This window comes from Mustela lutreola, chromosome 8 (assembly GCF_030435805.1).
Source record: "Mustela lutreola isolate mMusLut2 chromosome 8, mMusLut2.pri, whole genome shotgun sequence".
NCBI classification, from domain to species: domain Eukaryota; kingdom Metazoa; phylum Chordata; class Mammalia; order Carnivora; family Mustelidae; genus Mustela; species Mustela lutreola.
The window spans coordinates 77,918,642-77,933,681 of record NC_081297.1 but is presented as its reverse complement, the minus strand read 5'-3'; the positions used below and the strand labels follow the sequence as shown (position 1 = coordinate 77,933,681).

The following is a 15,040-nucleotide window of genomic DNA, read 5'->3' as shown; positions in this document are numbered from 1 at the left end:
TTCTACCTGATACCAGGGAATCCCTGAATATGAGGCTGGCTCCAGTTGGGCTCAACAGGCGTCTTTCTTGATGCAGTCAGTTTTCTGCTTTGATATAGGAGGGACAGTGTTTTTCTATTGTATTAATGCATGGGGTCTTCCCTGTGAGGGAGGGAGAGAAGGTACTTCCTTACTTGCTGAATTTCTCATGTTCCCACCAGGAAGTAGGTGACTCCAGGGGAAGCCTGCCAGAGGCAAGATTACCCATATATTTACCTACTCCAGTAGATGTTTCTTTGAGGGACTGGAACAAATACCTTCTGAAAGCACCTGCAATTCTTGGGCAGAGAGAATTGATACTGTACATGGGGAGGAAAATGGGCTGAAATAGGAGGATTAATAACTGGATCAGGATTGAGGCATCATTATTCTGGAAGCGAAGGTATGAGTTGAGGCTGAGAAAGACGTATAGGTCAAGAAACACTTCCTGGAGAATGTTGTCTATGGAATAATTCGGTAAATAAAAGACAGACGGGTGAGTTGGAAAAGAAATGGGAGAGTAATTCTAGTCATACGGACCTTTAAGAGTCATGAAAGAATGTATTGTGTATTCCTGTGTACAATACAATGTTGTGTATTATGCCATGGCGTGAGATTCCTGAATCAGGAAGGAATGAGACATGATTCTCACGGCCATCTGGAGGATAGACAGACAGAAATATGTGGACAGATAGACTCTTCCTGGGAAACAGTTGTAGCAACTGCTACATCATCTAGATCCTTGCTCTTGTAGCATGGGTGTCACTTGGGAGCTTGTAGAAATTCAGATTCTTGGACCCCAACCCAGACCTACTGAATCAGAATCTGTATTTTTAGCAGGCTTCCAGGTGATCTGTGTGGTCATTCAGGTTTGAGAAACACTGGAATTAGATGTGGGATGACAGGTGTCTGGCCTCAGATGGGCACTATGGAAGGTGTGAAAACTGGTACTGGGAACCACAAGAAGTGGGGCCTTGGTTAGGGAATTGAATTTGGGAAGAGGGAGAAGTGTGGGGTCTGACTGCTCGCCTGTCTCCAGGACTCCCAAAGCAGTCATGATGGCAGGGTTTAGCACTCTGCCCACAGTGGGAAAAAGCCTTCAGTGACCTCACTCAAGTCTGTCTGGTCCTCAGGCCTCCTCTGAAGCAAACGTTGGGTGGGTGGTGACTCCTGCCAATTCTACTTCCCCACCTTCATATGTTGGCCTGCAAGAGCCCAGGGCAATCATATTGGTCATGCCCTGACTCAGGATTATACTGTCTCTTAATCAAATGAGTGATGACCTGATGATACTAATTGAGGAGGCTGTGGAGGCTGGGGGATGAAATAGGAAATCTTAATTATCTGTCCTGGAAATTAGGCAACTTTCATCTTTCAAATGCTTTCAGGAGAGACAAGATGTCTACATAAGAGGCTATACTCTAATAAGGACCAAATTATGCTTTTTAAGGGATCATTGATAATTTTCAATTGGTTAATAACAGAGTATATGAGACCTTTAATCCCATACAACTGTGCTGATGGGCAGTGGAACAATGGACAAGGTGGGTATTGGAGAATTTACTTTTTTAAAAATTTTTTTGAGAGAGACAAAGAATGAAAATAACCAAGTGGGGAGGGCAGTCAGAGAGAGAGGGAGCAGCAGACCCCCTGCAAAGCATTGAGCCCTATAAGGGTCTTCTATCCAGGACTTTGTGACCATGACCCAAGCCAAAGGTAGATGCCCAACTGACTGAGCTACTCAGGTGCTCCCATTGGAGAATTTTCTTAGCCTTTCAAGGGATCTTGTACTCATCCTTTATAAGAATGGGTGAGAAATAGAAGCCAATATTAAAGGAAAATAGGTGGGATTAAACCTAAGAAATCATTTTTTTGAGATCAGAGGGTGATGGGTGAGATAGGAGGGCTAGGCTCTGTGGCCGTGTGCATGGCTGTCTCACTTGAGTGTGGAATGCTTCAGATGGGCTCCTGCCCAGAAACAGAGAAATATAGAAAATGAATTCTCAAAATCATTGTTATCCCATGAATTCTCCAGTTGACTTCCTAAATGAGGGGATGGGTGGATGTGTGGTTTAAGTAGGTGGTGAGGCATGGGGATGATGAATGACAGGAAAAAAAAAAACAAACCCACAATCTTATTAGAGCACTGAAATCCGCTATCAGTTCTCATAACTCTCCTTGGATTTAGGAGAATATATTAGACATTAGGGCTCAAATAGAGTTTTAGGTTTACTCCTCTCTCCATGTACTCATCTTGTGTCATAGGAGATTTCAAAACCTCCTAAGGGAAAGGAACATCTCTCTCAAGCATTACTTCCTTCTATGTCCACAACCCCACAGTGATGATGATGATTGTATAGCTACCATTTGTGAGTACTCCAAGCACTTTACATATTAGATACAAAGTTGATACCTATTAGATACAAAGTTGAATGAGGTGAGTGTCATTGTGCTCATTTTAGAAATGTTGAAACTAAGGCAAAGAGAGGTTTAGTCATTTGTGCAAAGTGAGTAGTAAAGCTTGGATTTGTACCAAGTTTGAGCAGAGTCTAATACATGTAACCCCTGAGCTATACTCTGCACGGAGTATCAGCTCAGTGAGGGACTGCTGATCACTGAAACTTGATGGCATAGAGCTTTCCCTCTTTAGAAAACCTGAAGCAAAGGTCCTGGAAGCAGGACACAGGACCTACAGGTGGTTTGAGAGCAGACACAGCCCAGGAAGCCCCTCCTCTACTTGCCACTGCCAGTTTTTGGGAGGCTATTTTGTGAGGGATTTATGACAACCTTTAGTTTACATGTGACATTTAACAGCGTCTCTGTCCAGAGAAGGAGGAAATACAGATATTTATTGATGTAGAATGTCAGATGATGAAGGAAAATTGACTATGGAGATGGAATGAGGAGGGGTTTCTCCTTTTCTCCAGGTATGCAAATCACCTAATTCAATTTGTGTAGTATATGTTTTTTGGACCTTTGTTCTCCTCGGGGTAATGAGATTAAGAAATGCTTTCATTATTATTAAATAACTCAATGGAGGGAGAGCAGAGATGAGAGACATACAGATGAAGACATAATGGGTACCCACTCCCATTGGAACCATTGTCCCTTCCAAAGACCAGGTGCAAGAGAAGTGGGGAGAAATGGACTCTGAGCTGGGACCCAGGTCCTGGCACCTGTCTTCTGTCTACAAAGCCTCCAGATTCTGCAGTTTTCTCTTAAATTTCCCTGGTTCTCGCATTTTACTCTGTCATGATGAACAGAAGTTTTTGATATCACACGATGCCCAAAGTCAAGAAATCCTTCCCAGTAGCAGTGCCTTTTCTTGGAATTCTGTCCTCGCAATCTCTGACTACTGAAATCATATACAATCATCAAGGGGCACTATAAATGTTACCCCTGCGTACGCCTTCCTGGGTTATCTGCCTCTGAAGAAATATATTTCCTTTGATCTCTTCTACTCCTTTGTGTCACTCTCACCATAGCTGTCTGTCTGCACCACGTTCAGCTATAGTTACCCTGTGTCTTCTCTTTCTCCCTCACTCACCTGTAAGCTTCTGGTTTGGGGAGACTGTGCCCTGTTTATTTTTATATTCTCTCCACTGTCCTTAATACAGAGCTAAAGAAGTGCTAAATAACTTTCATGTGTTGTATTAAATAGAGGGAAAGAGCCCATGAGGAGCTGTGGCAGGAGAGGTATTGTGAAGACTGATGAAGGATAATCACTGAGATTGTAGAACTGCACACGATGCTTTCAGGTATGGACCATCTTATTAGGAAATGTTGATCCCACCAGTAAATTTGTTCCCATATAATATATTTATTCATTCTTCATTCTTTGTCTCTTTCAAATTTAGAGACTTTCTTGGAGGAAAATAGACAAGAAGCAAGAAAACAAAGCAAGAAAACTAATGTTCCATAATTCCAGAGTGTGAGGAATCCACAAGGGAATAAATAAGTTTGTGATAAAGAATAACAGGGAATTTCCGTTAGATAGGGAGGCTAGGGATGGCCTTTCTGGTCACTATCACATATTTACCCTACTATGATTATGAGTTAATTTCTAATCCGAAGAACCATAACAATAAAATCAATAACAGGAGGAGAATAGAAGCCTTCCCACCAGGGTCTGTGTTTGTCAACCCAAGCTTCGGTTTGGTTCCTTCTTGGGTCCAACTTCCAACCTCTCCCCTGCCTTGAGAGAAGGCAAGTCAGGGCCCTTTCTTTGCTCAGGATAGACCCTGTCCTTCCTTCTCGGGCCTAGGAGTCTGTAAGTAAAACAAGGGTTAAGAGCTTTGTTCTTGCTAAAAATGTGGAGACAGATCAAGGCAGAGATCCAGATGCCCCTGGATCTGAGGTTCTGGGGAAGAGATGAGGACAGAGTTCAGAAAGAAAGAGGCTAATTGCTGTCACACAGACTCTCTCCCCTCCCATCTAGGTCTCAGTGGGTTCTGGGCTCTCTATTCCTTGTAGGAGTTGGTAAGGGTTTTTGTGCTTTTGGAAAGAGGAAGGTATCCCCTGAATTATAGACCAGTCATTTCTGGATCCCTGCTGCAAGGCTGAAGACCCCCTGTGCTGTTGAGGAGCAGACAGTCCCTGTGGTATCTCAGCAGCCTCAGCTAGCTCTTTCATTACCAGAGTCTTCCTTGGACGACCTTCCTGCCCCCTCCTCCTGCACATGTTGGGAGTATTAGAGTCTATCTCTTTGCAGAGCAGGGAGCCCATTTGGAATGGTTGGGGAGTGTGTATGGGGAATGAGACTGGTACCTGGAGCTCTTACACCTGTCCCCTGTAACTGTTCTCACCTCTCTAAACCCAGCTTCTCAATGAACCATTTCACATTAATTATAATGCTGCTGTGTGCACAGAGCTCCAAAGTGTTCTCTGGCCATTCTCACCCCAGGAACTGATACCTTCTTGCAGCCCACACAGATGCTCAGCAGCCCTTCCTTTGAGCTCCATGCCCAGAAGACCCTTCTGAAACCTAGGATCTGGCACCTAGATATTTGGGACAAAGCACAGAGAAGCTGAAGAAGTGGGGAGAAGGGGAAGGTTGGGAGAGAGCCCCACAGTTTCCGTGGACAGTAGGATTACTTACAGCAGCAAGAATGATCAAAGCACGGGGAGAAGAAGAACTTCCTGGGAGCAGACAGCGCTGCTTGTTTTCTGAGGCAGAAATCCTGGCTCTGATTCAGGGAGGGACAGGGACTCAAAAGGGACTCAAAGAGGGAGAACTGATCCCCATCAATGTTGGGGTTCAGCAAGATGTGGTGGGCGGAGGGACACCACGTAGAGCAAACAGGCAGAAAATGACTTAGACTCTGGCGGGGGGGGGGATCTTTGGCTTGCACGTGGAGGCCTGAGTCTCCTCCTGCACACACAGGGTCATTGCTAACCACATGCCCTCTGCTGGGCTCTCAGCTGTCCCTGCTCTGCTGGGAGAAAAGACCCAGAGGCTGCACAGGGTCCTTTCTCTTCTGCACTTCAGCTGACTTGGAGGCCGAGATGGTGGGATGACCCGTTGGAGAACAGTCACTGTTTGCCTCTGTCGTCTACTGAGAAGGAGTGGTTTTGGGGTGACCAGGTCATCAGGCCCTCCCAAGGTCCCAGGGCTGCCAAGAGTCCCTTGTGACCTGGGCAGAGCCAAGCTGTGGAGGGCCCTGGCCACCCCTGAGTCTACTCAGAAGGGAGTAGGGCTCACCGTGTTGGTTGCTGCTTCCCTCAGGTTGACAGAAGTGCCACAGCCCATCCTGTTCCTCTGTGTACCCCAGTCCCTCACTCAGCTGATGGGAGATGTCTCTTCAACTCTTGCTAACATCTGACCAGTTCAGTTCTCAGGAAGAGTTGGGGGATGGCAGGCAGAGGGCAGGAAGGGAGAGAAGGGGGAAAGGTCCTTTCCTTTATTGGGCTCTGACCCCTGCTCTACTCCCTAGATTCTGAAGGATGGGAGAGGTGTGAAAGCAGATGTAGAAATGACTTGAAATGAAACAAAATGGTGGGGTGCAGCAGGCTGGAGAGAGGGAGGTAATGGGAAGGTGGAGGCCACTGAAGGTAGAGTTGTCTGTGGAGGTGTGTCAGGAGGGGAGGGAGGCAGGCTGGGTTGGGGAGATGTTTGTCCAGGTGGGAGGGGACTGAGTGGTAGGTGGGAAGGTGAGGGGTCAGAGGGAAGGGGGTGGACAGTGAGGGGAGGTGGAGGTATCAGGATGGGCAATGGCAGATGGAAATTCAGAGAGGGTCAGGGCGACCAGTTGTCTGGATGGATTACTGGAGGACGAGAGCTCTTCAGAAGCTGTCAGAGTCTGGACAGATGTACAGAGTAAAGGCTGTGTCAGGGAAACCAAAGGTGTTGTGGATCCTTGGAGGGTCCCAGGAAGTTAACAGTAACACTTCCAGAGCCCCTTCCTGCTCACACTGAGGCCTGACTCTCCTGGGAGCTGAGGAGGCCAGTTGAACAGCATGGGTAGGGATGAGATCCCAGCTCCACTTGGTACAAAGCACCTGCAGTGGGTGCCCATCTGGGTGGGAGCCACTGAGCTGTTTCCCAGTCTGAGAACAGAATCTAGTGGGTTTTTGGTTTGTTTGTTTGTTTGTTTGTTTTCCAAAGGGGCTTTTAGTATTCATGGGCCACAGAATCTCTTCCTTGACTACTTAGCACAGCAGGTCTTGTCCTATAACTGTGTCCCACACTGTCTGTTCCTAAAGAATGTCTCGGAATTGGTGTAATTCAGGGACATTAGGGATGACTTTCTGCAGGACAGCTCCTTGGGACTGATTAACCCTCCTTGGGGCTGATTAACCCTTCATATCCTTCTGATGCAAGGGCTGAGTGCTCCATCCCAAACTTTTTCTCCATGGCCAGCTGCATTAAAGGTCATTAGGGAAAAGGCTACCTGTCAAGAGGCACTAAGGGAGCAGGAGTGGTATGGGCAGGACAGAGGCAGGGGAGTCAGATGGATCTGGCCTAGTCATATTATCACCTTTACCCAGGTGTGGGCACCTGGTGGTCTGAGCCTCATGGAGATGGGGTTTCTGTTTCAGGGACAGCAGGACTGGAAGGGTGTTAGGGAGATGCTCAACACAGAAGTGGGGAATGGAGTGGGGTGACTTTCCATCGGTGGCCACGTTGATGATGGAAGTTACACCTGTCTTAATCTCACACCTTAGGTAAATTTTGTTAGTCCTACGTACAGGAGATAAAACTGAGGCTCAGAGATGTAATGTCAAGAGCCCAAGGTAACACAGCATATGAAGAGGCAAAGAAAGGAGTTGAACTCAGGTCCTCGCTCCTGAGTTCTTGCTCTTCCCCGCACACACTGGCAGAAGGTCTTACTCTTCTATGTGTCTGCCTCAGCTGCAGGCCTGGGGGTGCGGGTGGAGTGGTGTGCTGGTGTTAATGAGTTTGTGAGTATGTGTCTTTGTGTTGCATACATGTGAGAATGTTTGTGATGTGTGGGTGTGTTTATGTGTTTAATTTGAGGTTATGTGTATGTGTGTATGTATGAGTGTGAGCCTGTGTGTGTGTGAACCTGTGTGTGTGTGTGTATGTGTGTCTTGTCCCATGGGAGCTTGAAGACACATAGTGGCAGGTGTCTTTTATTTGTGCAAATTTCCTGCAGGTACCAGACTGAGCTATGGGATTGGGGGTCGGGGAGGCCAGGAGAGGAAGGCTGTTAGTGCTGGGCTGTGGGGGATGTGGAATCTGAGCAGTGGATGTCTCTGTCCTGCCAGGCACAGGGGATGGCATCAGGGTCCCGGGTCAGAGGCTGGGTGGAGACTGGGTCCTGAGGCCTGCTCTCAGGGCTGCACTGAGAGAGTTCAGAGGCCCTGCTCTGACCAGAGAGGGCCATCAAGAGGCGGGACCAGGGTGGGAGGGAGGCCAGACAGTGGAGGGGTCAGGCCTGCTCTCTCCCCACCCCCACCAGGCTGCAGCAACTAACTCTAGGCTCCACCCATTGTGCCTGAGGGCCTGAGAGTCCCCAGAAGTCCCTGTGTGCCCCCTGCTGAGGCTGGCATGACCAGAGTCACACTGAAAACCTCAGTCTCTGATCAGGACTACCCAGACAGGTCTAGAACAAGTCCTTGTTTCCTAAAGGCATCTGGTGAGGCCATGTGTGCATTCCTACTGAATGTCAGAGCACCTGAAGCTCTCAGACTCCTTATGCTGGGAAGTTCTGACTGAGTCTAACTCAAATCCACGTGTGGCACTTCCTGCTCTATGAGTATGAGCCCTCCCATCCCCTGACATGGAAGGAGTTTCTTCTGGATGGGAAGTGGGTCAGAGTGGAGGGACACTGAGAGGATGTGGGGTAAAGCCTGGTGGGTCAGTCCTTTCCTGGGCAGAAGGGCAGTGATTAGCAGGTCAGTTTCAGAGAAGAGAGCTCAGAGAGCACCAGTTTTCTGTCTGTTTCTTCTGTCACCCCAGACAGTGCCAGGGAACTGGAAACAGGGGCCACCGTAGGAGGGATCAGATGAGAACAGGGAAAGGGCTTCCTTGTCTGCAGCTGGGAGGAACCTCTGGAAACACAGGGCAAAGAGCAGATGATGAATGAGGAGAAGTTATTTTTTGATGCCAGATCCCTCTTAAAAGCACACTAACATCTCCCTTTTCCCCTCTTCAGAGGATTCTGAGTTTGAATGCTGGATAAGCAGCCAGGCCCCATCCCCCACTGGCCCAACTCCCAGCTTGTACTGCTCTGTCAGCTCTGTCTGCTCCTGCCTGGTGGTTACCACATCCCTGTGTGCTTCTGAACCTGGCCTTTCAGCTCTGTCACCTGCCCCTCCAGCTGTAGCTTCACCTGCATCAGGGGATTCCTCTCTTGCTGTCATGCAGCTGGTTCAATGGGGGGTAAGATGAGGAGGGGTTTGTGCTTGTGAAGTGTCCATTATAAGGCCCCATCCCATTGCTCCGCAGATGCATCTGGGTCTGGGAAGTTACAGCAGTGCAGGCTATAAAGAGGTGAGTCAGGGCAGGCTTGGTGCAATACTCAGTCCTGCCCTCCAACCCTCAGCTCTGATCCTCTTGGAAGATTTCTCAATCCACACAGACAGAAGAGGTGGCTCCCCTCATTTTACTCTGTCCTGGAGTCAGACAGATGAGAGTTTTAATCTCGAATGCAATTTTTACTAGCTGTGTCATCTTGAGCGAGTTACTTAACTTCTCTGAGTCTCTGTTCTCATTTTGTAAAGAGATTTCTTAGTCCAAGTTGTTGAGAGGTAGTGGTCATGAGAATAACGAATATAAAAACAGAACATGGGGAGGGGCTCACACATCTCTGACTTACGTACTATATAAAGATCTTCTCTCTGTTCTTTTTCGGATTCCATGTGTTTACATTAGAGCATTCTAGAAGACAAGAATTTACCTAAGTCACAGACAAGCTACTCATTCTCACCTCCTGAGCCTTCCTGAAATCTGTCCTCTTGTCTGGGGCTGTGTGCTCCCCACCTGTCCCTGTCCCTTCTCTTCCTTCAGGAAGTCCTCCTTTCAACATCTGTCCTGCTCTCTAATTCTTCCCTCTTTGATCTATTAGATCCAATAAAAAAGACAGCAAGACACATTCATACCTCTAAATTTTCTAATAGACACTTAAAAAGGTAACAGGTGAAATTCATTTTAATATTTTACCTAACACAGTCTATCCAAAATGTTGTCATTTCAATATGTAATCAATTTAGAAAAACATTGAGATCTTTTACATTTTGTTCAGATATGAAGATTTCAAAATCCTTTGTGTATTTTACCCACACAGAACATCTCAGTTTGGACCAGTCACATTTCAGGTGCTCAAGAGCCACCGCCTCCAGTATTGGCAGTGTTGGACTGTGGCCCTACCATCTACTCTCACTCCTCACCTCTACTGGAAGTCAGCCTCAATCTTCTCTTTCTTCTAAACATTCTTTTCCTGGAAGGGCCTCCCTCACCCCTTGGATCTTTCTCTAGAGCCTAGGACAGAACACAGCAGTTGAGAGAAAGAATCCTCAAAATGTTCTTAAAAATCTTGAGTGACATTAGCCTGGATGGCTTGCTTCCCTACCCTACGTGTTTGTGTCTATGTTAGATCTCAATGGCAAGACTGTAACTCCCAGTGAGGTCTTCAGTTAAGGTCACTGCCAAGGGGAGAATGAAGTGAGAAGGGGCCCTTGTGGTGCTGCCCTCTCACTTCCTTGCCCAGGAACTGTTCTGTTTCTCTGTTCTCACACTCAGCACAGTGGTCTTGGGGACAACCAGCAAGATGTCAATGCCACCATCAGTCTCCTCCACAGTCATCTCTTCATCCATGGGCCTTGGGTCTTGGAACTGGAGAAGGGGGCTCTGCCCATATACTGAGGCCTGGCATTTCACATATTGGAATTGGTAGAACTGGGCTCTGAGTCTGGGCAGGAAGCTGGCTGTAGAAAGAAGAACAGACCCAGGGCACCAGTATGATCTCAGGGCCTCAAGTGGTTGGCAGGTCACCTCCCCCACCCCATCCCCTTGATGAGTCTTAATACCCACTGTCCTTGTTTTGAGCCCCTTGCAGTAAATGCAGTAGGGAACTTTCCTCTTCACTCTCCACAGGCTATTTCTGTTCCCTGGGATACTCTTCTCCAGTGTTTCTCCCTAGCCCTGTCCTTCCTCTCTTTCCCAAACCTACCCTCCTTAATCATCATCATCACCATCACCACCACTTACTGAGTGCGCACCATGTACCAGACATATGCTAATCCTTTACCCACATCACGTTAAACCTCCATATTGTCCCTATAAACTGGGCATCCCCTTTTACTACTAAGAGAACAGACATGGTGAGATTAAGTAGTTTGTCTAAGGTCAAGCAGATTGTAAGTATTAGAGCTGAGATGTGAACCCAGGTCCTTCAGAACCTAAAGACAACCTTCTTCTCAAATAGGACAGCATTTTGCTTCTTCCTTATGCCTGGTTCCCTAAAAGACTTCTTCCTTTTTTTTTTTTTTTTTTTTTTTTTGGTAGGAGGCAGGACTGGTGGCTGCCTATAGTTCCTGCCACCTGTAAGTAGATGACTCTAATAATCCCATGAGTTTCTGTCTGCTGAACCCTGATGGATTGAGTTCTCATTTTATTTATCTGCACTTACATTTCCTTTCCTCTGTGCCTAACTTTTGTTTCTGAGCCTTATACCCTCCTCTAAACCTCTATTCCCTTGGCTCTTCCCTTCCTGTTTTCCATCTTCCTTTGTCCTTTAAGAACTGGTTACTGGCATGGACTAAAGACCACAGGAATATGTGGTGATCCTTCTGCCAGATCGGCTCTACTTTCACTCTTAGAGATTTGGTGTTGTCACTAATGATCTTCTTCAACCTGGTCATTGCCTGGATAATTATTACCTTGAATTCCCTTTTCAACATACTGTTTATGTCCATATCCAATAGTTCACGGTAGAGGGCACAGTCTCTGAATTTTTCTACTGTTTGGTGTTCCTCCTCCTTGTCATTTTGGTGAGAGGCAGTTGAGGGCATGTATAGCTGAATATATCACCCACAATACAGGCTAGGTGGACCCTGGAAAGATTCAGAGCAATCAGAAGTCACCACCAAAAAGGGTCTGTTGCATTGTTCTCCCATCAGTCTTGCTTGGGTTGAGTTGCCCTGCATGTTATCAAGGGGTTTGTCTCTGTGAAAACTGGTTTTTTAGGCTTTTGTTCTCTGGAGGTTTTCATTCTTTGGCTGCTTTTTGTGGCTTTTCAGAGGGTTAGAGCAAGAGTAGACTCTGTCTACACCCAGATCTCTGCCTCAGAGAGAAGCCTCAGTCTGCTCCCCTCTGGGTGGTCCAGAACACACAGACTCTCCTTCTGCAAACTCTACTGAACACCACAGCCTCCTACAGGTGGTGCGCACCCCAGCCACCATCCCAGTGGTTGCCAAGGCCCTCACTTGTGCCTGCACCCCCGTGTCACTAAAGCTGTGAGCAATATTGGTTCGGGGAGCCCCAACCAAGTTGAGTGCCATTGCCGGGACTGGTGTCTGGGGTCCATGGCATGTCTAGTGCTTTTGCACGCAACGGGGTCGCAGGTTGTAGAAAGTTGCTGTCGAGAGATCCCAACCAGAGATTGTTTGGTTCTCTCAGGCTCATGTTGGAAACGTTCAGACCCTCAGCTTGTCCTGGAAGGCTGTGCTCCTAGAGGCCATAGCTGGTGGTGCCCACCAGGGGTTCTCTCAGAGGTAGGTGGGAGTGTGCCTAGTCCAGTGGTGGTGCAAGCAGTGGAAAGCCACAGGCTCAGGGCCTACAGATTGGAGGCCCCGCCAGACTTTCTCTGGCACTGGTGGTCACCAGTGGGGGCTGTCCTGGGTCCGTGCCCAAGATCGCCTGATTCCACCAGCTGTCGCTTAAGATCTTTTGCTCCTTTTGAGTGCATTTAACCAAACTCAAGTTAATGCTGGTCCCCAATCACAGGGTACTTTCATATTGGGGTATTACTATCCAGTGGGTCACTTCTCATGGCTCCCTCCTCCTTCTGTTTATCCTCAGATATCAGTCCAAGTGTTCCCACTCCAAGGAAACTCTCCACTGATGTCTTCTGCCCCCATAGAGAACCAGAACTGTATAATCTTACATCTCAGGATAATTTCATGGGTTTTCAGAGTGTTCTTGTATATATTTAGCTCACTTTAGGGGACCAGTTGAAACTAGGTATCCTACTTTTCTGCCATCTTGCCCCAGGAATTTTCTGAATATGTGGTGATCCTGAACACCAGCAGCCTCCACCTGTTGAGAGCCCATGGTGGGAGAGGGGTATGCTGATGCAACTACCAGTGAGGGAGGGCAGAAAGGGCTGAGGGATTGAATGGGGGCAGGATGCAGTTATACTCGCAAGGATGATGACAGACACGGAGTGTGGAGGGACACTAATATGGAGGCGAGAGGAAAGCTAAGATGGGGAGAGATGAGCTTCACTTACCCAGATTGTCTCTGTCATCTGACATCTTTCTCCCTTCTGCTCTGTCAACATGATGTTTTCTGAATTGAAAGAAAAAAAAAAAAAAGCTTTTGCTCTCATTCAAGATATGAAGGGAAAGGAAGAATATAGGGTAAAAAAGGTTCTTTCTTGTGACTTGACTGCTCCAGGAAGTCAAGAATTCTGGAGGCAGCTGCTTCAAGGGTGGAGAGAAATCTTCAGCAGGAACTTGGAGGGGGGTGGGTTGGGTAGTGGGAACCTAGAGCTGGGAAAGGGTTAGGAGTTAGGGAATAGACTGGAAGGTGGGGGGAATGTACATATGATGCTGTGAAGGGATAGAGAGTTCAAAAAGAACCTAACATTCTTTAGACCAGGTCTTGCCAGGAGCAGGACTAGAAACCTATTGGTTTGACTAAGTGTTAGCCCAGCTCTAGTATTTCCCTCCCATTTTCTCTCTACCCTGTTTAGCCTCAATTCTAGGTGCCTGGATGGGTAGATGGAGGCATGCTATAAGATGGGATTGAGAGGAAGAAGTATTGCAAGTTAGGTGGGAGCGTTAATCGGAAACTATGGGTGTGGGGTGAGGAACAACCATCAGGAGAACTCAGCCCAGGGCTGTGAGATGGCCTTTGTCATTGATCTTTTCCAGCCACTAATCTTCATCCTATGTCAAGCAAAGAGGACAGTGTCCACTCAACCATGGCCACTCATCACGTGCACATCCCCAAGCATCACAACCCCATGCTAGACTAGAGTTGGAGGTGGGGAGGCAGGGAGGATAGGAACTTTAAAAGGCCACAGGAACTCATAGAGGAAAGGTGGGCTGCTTCCACACACACACACACACACACACACACACACACACAAGGGAGAGAGAAGGAAAAAACGGGGACTTCTCCCTCTAAAATAAGGATTGGATTGAGAACAAGAAGTTTCTTTGGGTTTTCATCTCTAAAAAATCCCTGGTTAAAATTAGTCCGTGTTTTCTCCAAATACAATTTTTCTGGTTTTCTAAGCGGGGATGACTTGTCCTTACAGATCTAAGCTTGGGGAACTCCAACTACTGCCCACAAATAAAATCTGTAACAGCTGGAAACACTCATCAGATGTGTAATGATGCTCATGGTGGAGGAAGATTTAGGGCTCTAAGGCCTTCTGTTTAATGCCTTAAAAGGGGCAGAATGCTTTGGTGTGCGTTCTCCCATTTGCTCTTCTCAACAGGCTGGGAATAGGTATCATTGTTACCCACACTTTACAGATGAGGAAACTACAGCCCAGGATGGTTGTGGAACTGATCTAAAGCAGCAAAGTGATGAGACAGTAGATCTCCACCAGGGCTGCCGGACTCCAAGGGCAGTGCTCTTGCCAGTATGTTATAGCTACTACTATACAGGGGATGAGGAACTACTAGGTAGGGTAACAGTTTCTTCTTTGCTTCAACCTCAGGGACAGCCCCTTTAAAAACTGTGTGCTGTGCATAGATTTCTTTTTTTCCTTTTGACAACTTAGTTTCAGTGACGGGGCTGCCAGTACTCACACACCTGGACTGGGCTCCCCTAGAGTGGCCTCTAGGTCTAGGAAGAGGATTCATTGCCTGAGGCGGCGGCGAGGTGATGGGGAAGTGAAGAAAGAATGAAGTTGCAAATGGAGTCTGGTATAATTCAGGAGCAGTCACAACTCCTAAACAAGCCACTTGAGGGTCTGGTTTGCCCAAGCCTTTTATTGGTTTAAATGATTTGGGATAGCAGCACCTGTTGTTGGTCCTGTCTTTATTTAGGAGAAGTAAAGGATTCACACTCATCCCACAACCCAAGTCAAGTTATGGACTTGGGCATCCTTCTTTCCCCCGCCCTTGCCCACTCCCTTCTCAGACCCCCCAGAGCATCTGAGGCCTTCCAGTGATCTCTCTCCCTGTCCCCGTGTTCAGGGATGACAGTTGAAGAATTGTTTTGCTCTTCCTGATGCCTGCTTTAATCCTCTGCTGTACAAAGTTGTGGAGCCTCTGTTTTCCATACATTTTTTGGTCCTGTTTTGCTGTTATGACTAAATAGGGTGTCTTGACCTGCCCGTGGGTGCCTTTAACCGAAAATCTCTGAGTGCTTAACAGTATG

General features: G+C 47.4%; 1 protein-coding gene across 2 annotated transcripts in view; it reads left to right on the top strand.

The window, feature by feature from the left end:
- LOC131838902 (cationic amino acid transporter 3-like) overlaps positions 1–15,040 on the top strand; it is a 75,572-nt gene that overhangs the window by 21,426 nt on the left and 39,106 nt on the right. The window contains exon 2 of one of the 2 annotated variants that reach the window (XR_009356736.1): positions 3,680–3,776. The exons of the other annotated variant lie outside the window; for it this stretch is intronic. The gene's annotated coding sequence lies outside the window, so the exon portion shown is untranslated. The remainder of the gene's footprint in view (positions 1–3,679; positions 3,777–15,040) is intronic. 2 annotated transcript variants of the gene reach the window in all.